The sequence below is a fragment of the Pongo pygmaeus genome, chromosome 11, assembly GCF_028885625.2.
Source record: "Pongo pygmaeus isolate AG05252 chromosome 11, NHGRI_mPonPyg2-v2.0_pri, whole genome shotgun sequence".
NCBI classification, from domain to species: domain Eukaryota; kingdom Metazoa; phylum Chordata; class Mammalia; order Primates; family Hominidae; genus Pongo; species Pongo pygmaeus.
The window spans coordinates 52,499,377-52,508,179 of NC_072384.2; positions in this window are offsets into that span (position 1 = coordinate 52,499,377).

Here is an 8,803-nt window from a genome sequence, read left to right on the forward strand (position 1 = left end):
TGAGAATGCTCTCTTCTGAGATTATATGCAATGATTATCATGGAAGGGATAGAACACAGATTTTTTATCTCACAGGCACAAAGCTAAGCTTTTGACTAGAAGCTAGATGGTTTTCTCATCAGAAGAGAAAGGGGAAGTAGAGCTGTCCTGGACTTACTCTAAGATTTGATCTGGGCCCTTTCTTCTCCTGCTATGCTTGGTTTGGCGGGGGAGCTACCCCTACAGGATGTGCTTTCTGGGTTCTGTCTTGGGCTAGGCCAGTGGGAAACCTTGGCCGGAAATTGGTGTGCTGGAGGAAGGGAGATGTCGGGCTATTTCTCCCCCTCTTTCTCTGCCTTAGTCGCATCCCTGGCACTGCTTGTTTCTTCTCTATGACCCCATAACCCTTTGGCAACCATGTCCTGAGTCCTGCTCTGCCAGTGCAGACCCTTGGTTTCCATAATCCACTCCTCACTCTGTTCCCTCTAGCTATAGGGTGGTCACCATTTCTCCTGTTTCTAACCTCTGTGCTGCCTCCCTGATTTCTCTTCCTGATCTTCATCCCTATGTTAAATTGTCCTTGTTTTAAATGCTTAGAAAGGTTTCTGTTTTCCTAGTTGGACCTCGATTGATAGAAATGTCTAACTTATAAAGTCTGGTAAAGACTCTCTAACAATAAGTATTTGTAAAGAAAATAAGGCAGTGACTGACGGGTGGTTAATACATTTTCAAGTGGGAAAAGCAACTTCACAAAGCTGTTAGGCATCCTCTTTCTAAATGGTACAAGAAAAAGGTCACAGGCATCTCAAAAACAATATATGGATGCATTAAATAGCTGCAATCACTTTCCTAACTCCTGATAAATCATGTTGGCAGGAAAAAATTTTGAAAAGAATGGAGCCAAAGATGTGCTGATTTGAATCACTTTGATAGTAGTTTGAGGAAAATAACAGTCATCAGAATAATTCCCAACTCTGAAGTACTTATTGCCACAGTTATAAGTAGTTCAAGGACTAGCATTTACATTTTATGCAAGGAATGTTTTTCTGAAGGCCACCGATCATTCAAAACTCTTATGGACTAAATTTTCCATAAGCCTGAATAAATCTAGCTTGTTTTTACCATTACAGGGTGTCATGACAATTGATTGGCCTCCTTCATGGTCTTTTATTGTATTCGACTTTCCCCATCATTATTGATTTTGGCATGTTCCTGCACTAACACTAGCCCCATTACTTGATCAATAATATACAGCGTATTATATATAAGGAAAAATTAAAGTACGGTAAGAGTGAATGAAAATAGCACAAATATTTCCTGCACAATACTGATGCACATAAACAAAATATGATTATTGGCTACGGAAGACAGATTGTGGGTGGGTAGTTTACATAAAAGTTTTCATTTACATAAAATCCTCATCTGTTTGGCAATTATGCACATACCATTTACAATGAAGTTGGCCTGCCAGCTCTGAAATAATAAAATTCTTGGTGAGCTTTTACAATTTAGGAGGTTTCAACAATTTTTTCCCCAAATTTTGTACTGGAATTGAGAGTTTAGCCACATGTTATTTTGCATCACGTCAAATTTGCACAGTTCATTTAACATAAAATGAAAACTCAAGATCATTGAAAAAAGTTTATACTAATCTAAAGTCACAGGTCATATATGCACTCAGAGATTTTAAAAATCATTATGTAAAGTTTTTAGAAAAAACATAAAAGAATTGTTCCATTCAAGTTTTGAATAAAAATAGGATTTGGTTAAATAGAATTTGGTAAGTGTAAATACCAGTGTAAAAGTGTCATTCATATACACATACCCTTTTGAATGTTACATTCACTTATTATTCTTTTAAATTTAATAATTAAGGATAGCATTGGAACTTTAATTGAAATGTTATTCATGTCTGATAATTTCTCTTTACCCCGCAGCCTTCTTCCTATTTGGGCTAAAACACAGATTTGGGTATCCATTACCTTAGGGAAAGCCAATACTTTTGGCAGAAAAAATTTTTTTAAGTTTGAAGAACTTGGGCATTTGTAATGAATGACTTAAAAAGTCACAGCACTGAAGTACTTGGTGCATGGAGTTATGCCATGAGCAATAGGTATAACCAAATACTGCCAAAGACAGTTTTCTGTCGTAAATCAGATTTATCCTAAATCAGATAAAAATCTCAAGAACTGGGAGAAAGGGAGTCTGAGAGAAGGACAAAAAAGAGCTCTAAGTATGTCTTTTGATAAGTGGACCTGGATCCTGCTCCCTCTGGCTGGAAGGAAGAAGATGGAAGTTAAAACCCCAGATCAGTTTGTGTGTTCGAGATCAGAGGCAACCAAAGCCTTAGTTCAGGAGTGGAGCCCAGGGAGACAGCACGTTATGAAGGGAAACGCTCCTGAATTCCTGTTTTTCAAAAATTTTGACCCATGACCTACAGTAAGAAAGACATTTTACACTGTGGCCCAAGACACAAAAAATGTTCAGAAAACATTATTTGTGATGCTGGCTTATGTTTTATTCTCTTTCTTATTTTATTCTTTCATTAAAAGCTTCTGATGTGACCTAAATTGATTTCACAGATTAAAACCTATAGTTTTATAGTAAAAGAGAAATTTACACCATTATAATATGTACAAAAAAGCTCATCTGGAAATCAAAATTGAGTAGAAAGGAATGCTAATATCTTGCCTTTTGTAAACTGTGCATGAACTTTTTGAACCATTTGACATAATCAGTGCAATATGGCTCACCTAATTGTAGCTTCCTGAATTGTAAGGGAAATGAATGTTTGTAAATCAACTCTTGGAATATCAGCTTTGCCAACTCAAGGCTATCACAGGGTAATGAGTACTTCTTCAGGAAAGAGTGGATAATGTTTCAAAATTCTTTCAAATCAGAGAGATGTGCTTCATTTTATGCACATTGAAGGTAATATTAGAATCATAATATTTTGCCAGTATTGAAATAAGGGCCTGGGATAGATAAACTTGTGCTGTAGTCCCTAGACTTCTATATCATGTTAATCACTCCTTTCTCCTCATGCATTTATGTTCTTTCCTTGTCTCATCAGTTACTCTCGATGATAGCTGTACCTTGGCAGAAATGGAGTCAAATTCTGCCAAAAAATTAGATTGTTGATTTTCTATAATATTAAATAATTTTATTTTTTTGGCCTGTAACTTAAACAAAATCAAGGTGAGTCCTAGAAACAAGTTTCTTAAGGCTCCAGAGATATTGACCTAGGGCAATAATAAGGCAATTGGGAAGAGAATTCTTGATTTACTTGTCAAGGGAGATTGTTATGTTGACATAACACTGGGAGCAGTGTGACTTAACCAGTAATGACAAGAAAGTGACAGAGACACAGGCTGATGGCAAAGTTTCATTTGATCCCAAACCTCAGGCAGCCCGTGGGGTCCCAAACAAAGGCGTTTTGTTTATTTACGTCAATTATCCAGATGACCCAGACTCATTCTATAGTTTCTTGAGCTCATTGTGGACCTGGTAGGAGCAAGATCTTTGGGCAAAAGATAATAAAATGGAATAAAACACTTGTGCTGAGAAACCTTTCCCTCTGTTCATGTATTCCTTGTCACATACTTATAATTAGAAAATCCTTGCTTTTTAAAGTAAGACATCTTACATCTTAACAAAGTCTCCTGTCTTAACTAAGAAGTCACAAAGTAAATCCCTCTAGGGGCCAGTTAGAAAACACACAAGTAGATGAAACCTGGTTTAAGAAAGAGTAGAGGCAATTACAGAAAACTGGAAAAATCTATGCTCTATCTAAGGGCAACTAAACACACATTTAAAAAGAAATCACTGTGTAGGCTTAAAATGACTGTGGCTGGATTCAGCTTTGGTCTACAGTTTGCCTTAAATCAAGAAACAAATAATTCAGTTCATTTCAGAGGAGTACAGTCAGAATATAAACATAGATTCCACTGCTCCAACTGAACTCAGTTCTGTTGGAAGCCCCCAGGTCTCAAATCAACTTCTGGTGACCCAGACTTTAAGCAGACATTAACTCTGGGAAAGGAAGTGTGCAATTATGGTAGGGATGGAGTGGGAAGGGAGAAGCGTGGAAATTTATGTCAAGTTCACCTGGAAGCTCTTTCAAAATGCATACATTCATTCATTTCCTCTCCCACCCCTTTGTTGTGCTGTGAACCACCCCAACCAAATCTGAATTCCGCTTCTCACATAAGAATTATTGCAATAATGAGCTATTGTTACTGCCGATGATAGTATGTGGTATTGCTTTGATGTGACGGAGACGTAAACAAGGTTGGAAACCATTCCTTTAAAGATCACTTACTCAAATAAGATTTTGACTATTATTACATTATTAATGTATTAAGAATTATTACATTAATTCTTTTTCTAGCTCCAAGATCTAGTCCCAATAAAGAATTAGAAGGAAATCTGATTTCATCTTGTAAAAACCCTATTCTTTTCCTTTGAATTAGTGTTTCTTCATTATTTCAGATATAATTCTTAAGAAAAATAATCAGAACATAAATCTGAAAAACTTTTCCACAACAAGATCCCCCTCCCCTGGCCAAGCAAAACATAAAAAAAAAATTCTCAGGATGCTAAAGATGCAGCATCATATTTATGCAAATGAAGTTTATATTTAAAAAAAAATCTATACAATTGTAAGGCAGCAAAATTTGCCAGAAACTAAAGAAAAAGTTTAAAACATACTTTTATTAATTATATGCAAAGAGTAGATATATAGGTAGAAGCATATCTCATTTTATTGTGCTTCACTTTCATGCACCTCACAGATGTATTTTTTTTAAAAAATTGAAGGTGTGTAACAACCCTGCATTAAGCAAGTCTGTTGGCATCATTTTTTCCAGCAGCATGAACTCACTTTGTGTCTGTTTCACATCTTGGTAATTCTTGAAATATTTCAAAATTTTTATTATTATATCTGTTATGGTGAGCTAGGATCAGTGAACTTTGATGTTACTCTTAATTGTTTTGGGACACCACAAACTGCACACATATAAGATGAAAAACATGACAAAAGTTGTATGTGTTCTGACTGTCCTACCTACTGGACATTCTCCTATCTCGTGCTGTCAGTGGAGTATTGACATCCCCCACTATTATTGTATTGCTGTCTATCTCAGCTCTTAGGTCTAGTAGTAATTGTTTTATAAACTTGGGAGCTCCAGTATTAGGTGCATATATATTTAGGATTGTGATGTTTTCCTGTTGAACAATCCTTTTATCATTATATAATGTCCCTCTCTGTCTTTTTTTTAACTGTTGTTGCTTTAAAGTCTGTTTTGTCTGATATAAGAAAAGTGACTCCTGCTCACTTTTGGTGTCCATTTGTATGGAATATCTCTTTCCATTCCTTTACCTTAAGTTTACATGAGTTCTTATGTGTTAGGTGAGTCTCTTGAAGACAGCACATACTTAGTTGGTGGATTTGTATCCATTCTGCCATCTGTATCTTTAAGTGGGGCATTTAGGCCATTTACATTCATTGTTAGTATTGAGATATGAGGAACTGTTCCATTCATCATGCTGGTTATTGTTTATGTCTTTTGTCTTCAGATACCAGGGCGAGTAGAGAAAGCCCATCAGGTGAGGGCAGGTTTGGGTGGGTCTGAGTTCAGACTCTCCTTAGGCAGGCCTTGCTGTTGGTGTTGTGGGGGTTAGAGCGTGGTTCTCAGGCCAACGGAGTTACGTTTCCAGTGGGATTATGGCTGCCTCTGCTGCATCATACATGTCATCAGGGAATTGGGGGAAGCTAGCCGTGACAGGCCTCACCCAGTTCTCACATAGCCAGCGAGGTCATTTTCACTCCCACCCTGCCCTCCCCTCCCCACTACCAACAGCACTGAGTTTATATCCAGGCAGCTGATGAGCGCGGCTGAGCTCTTCCCCAAGTCCACAAGCCCCCCAGCTGACAAAACAAGCAGGACTCTCAGACCTGGCCACTCCCCACCTGCATGCACCATTGGCTGCAGCTTCTACACTCATATCTGTACTTCCTATTTTCCCGCCTCCAGATTCTGCTCAGCACAATTTATGCTCAGTTGAAATTATTAGGAAGTTCAGCTGGGATCTTGTTCACCCTGTGGCCCACCCCAAGGCTGGCTGCCTTCCCATCCCCAAAGACCCTGTGAGATAAAAACCAGGAATGGCAGCCAGGTGTGGTGGCTCATGCCTGTAATCCCAGTACTTTGGGAGGCCGAGGCGGGTGGATCACGAGGTCAGGAGATCGACACCATCCTGACTAACACGGTGAAACCCCATCTCTACTAAAAATCAAAAAAATTAGCTGGACGTGGTGGCGGGCGCCTGTAGTCCCAGCTACTCCGGAGGCTGAGGCAGGAGAACGGCGTGAACCTGGAAGGCGGAGCTTGTAGTGAGCCGAGATGGTGCCACTGCACTCCAGCCTGGGCGACAGAGCGAGACTCTGTCTCAAAAACAAAACAAAACAAACAAACAAAGAGAAAACCAGGAATGGCTTTACTTGGCTTGAGCTGGGGACCGGCAATGACTACAGAGCTCTTCCTGCTGCTGCTGCTGCTTCTACTTCTTCAGTTTGGCAGCTGAGTAAGGACAGTTGAGGGAAAGAAAGGTGCTGAACAAGGGATACTAACTTCTCAGAGCACATTTCGTTCCTGCATTTCGTTCAGCTCCCTAAATCTGTTTCAACTCTAGGTCAGCTCAAATCTTATCCTGCGATCTGAATTTTCAGGGTTCTCGTGGGTGTGTGTGTTTGGAGGCAGACATACCCCACCTCACACTTTGGGAACTCACAGTTTTTTGGTTATCTTGCAGAGTCTGCAGCTGCAAGCCACTTCTTTCAAAGGGTCTGTGAATTCTTTCCTGTTTTTCTGGTATATTACTGTGGTGGTTCTTGGAGCAAAAGTTCACAATGTGAGTCTTCACACACAACAGTGTGTTCAGGTGGGAGCTGCATGCTAATCCTGTCTCCTATCCATCATTTTCCAAATGAAGTATTTTTTGGTTAATGCAGTATACTTTAAAAAATGTAATGCTGTTGCACACTTAATAGACTACATTATAGTGTAAACATATTTTATATGCATTAAGAAGCAAGAAAAAATCATGTGACTCATTTTATTATTATATTCATTTTCCTTTGGTGGTCTAGAGCTGAATCCGCAATATCTCCATTGTATGCCTATATATGTATAATAAGAGGGAGAAAATGTTATTCTTCAGAATTCCAGGGCCTGGAAAGGGCAGACTATCTGGACTGAGCTGCTTCCTAAAAAATCAGTATTTGTGATGAGAGAAAGATGGATGGGGAATACTAGAATCTCTATTCTGCAGGGGTGTGTTGGGGGAGGAATTTCTGGGGGAGGAAGTAAAATAAAGACCAGTGGCTCAGATTCTTTGTAGAAACTCTTCAAGTTTCAGTAAAGCTACAGAGCTCCTATATTATCACAAATATGACTGGACTTCTAAAATGGAAAACAGTATGTCCATGTAGTGATTCTTGAAGTCTACTTTACACTGCAAGTTTTTTCTGCCTCTCACTTAGACTACTGCAGCTGTGTCCTGAGAAGTTAGTATCCCTTGTTCAGCACCTTTCTTTCCCTAAACTGTCCTTACTCAGCTGCCAAACTGATACTTCCAAAGTACTTTTAAAACTGTGCCCTATTTTTAAAATAACAGGTGGTGACTGTTGGTTGCATTACAATGGAGCACCAAACTTTGTGTCACGACATGCACTGGGCTCTTTTGTGATGATGTCCCAATATAGCTTTCTAAGTTTATCACCTGTCATTCTCTCCTCCAAACTCCTCAGTGAAGCTTTGTGTAAGCAATGATGGGCTTGTTGACATTTCCCAAAGGAAACATGCTCAGTCATGCTTTTGTTTCTCTTTGTTCACACTGAGAAACCTGTTGTTTAGTGAGTCATATCAGAAATATCCCTAGTGAAAACTTCAGTTACATTAAGGAGGAGAAAAGAATGTTAGACAAGGAAACTTAAGAGTCAAACACAGATAATATTGATAGTATTGATAAATTTAATTTTTTTTAGTTTGGTTATAAGTGTTTATATATTATTTTTTAAAAAATTATAAAAAGGAGTATTTTCCCTAGTTTCTTGGGTAAGAGTTGGATGCTGAATTGGCTTCATTAAATCATATAATCAAAAAACTAGCATCATAAATCCAGGTTGGAAATCAGTTTTTCCAACATTCCTATTAGCAATAGTGTCTTACTTTTTCTGTACAGCCATGGCAACCAGTACTCTGCAAGTTATTTAGGTATAGTTCACATGGGGTCTCTTTTGTAGAAAAGCTGCAAGCAATATGTTTTCCTTATAAAATGAACTGAGTGAAATGAGACTGTACAATATGAGGCTATCAAATTGTATTATGTAAATGCAAATAAAATATATTAGCTCTAAAGTGCCACTGGGTATTAAGAAGAGCCTAATGGGATTTACATGAATTCTCATAAATAAATCTCCTCAGGTTACCCAAGTGCTCAGATATGAGGCAAAGGACAGTGAACTGCAGTCTTTGAAATTTTATGAGATCATAGTATTCTTTGACTGTTTTATACAGAAGTCACTTAATATCATTCTTCACGAAATGGTGACAGATTTTAAGATTGTTGCTTCAGTCATTAGTATTTAGTTAGCATCTAAATTTTACTTGACCCAGTTGGATTTCACTGGTTTGTAGATAAGGCAGGTCATTCTGAGAACAACATTATATAGTCAAATTCATGCCAGGTTGTTGTCATTGAAAAATGAAAGTAATATTGTCTCTTATTTAATGGGAAACTGTGGATAAAATGTAACTCACTT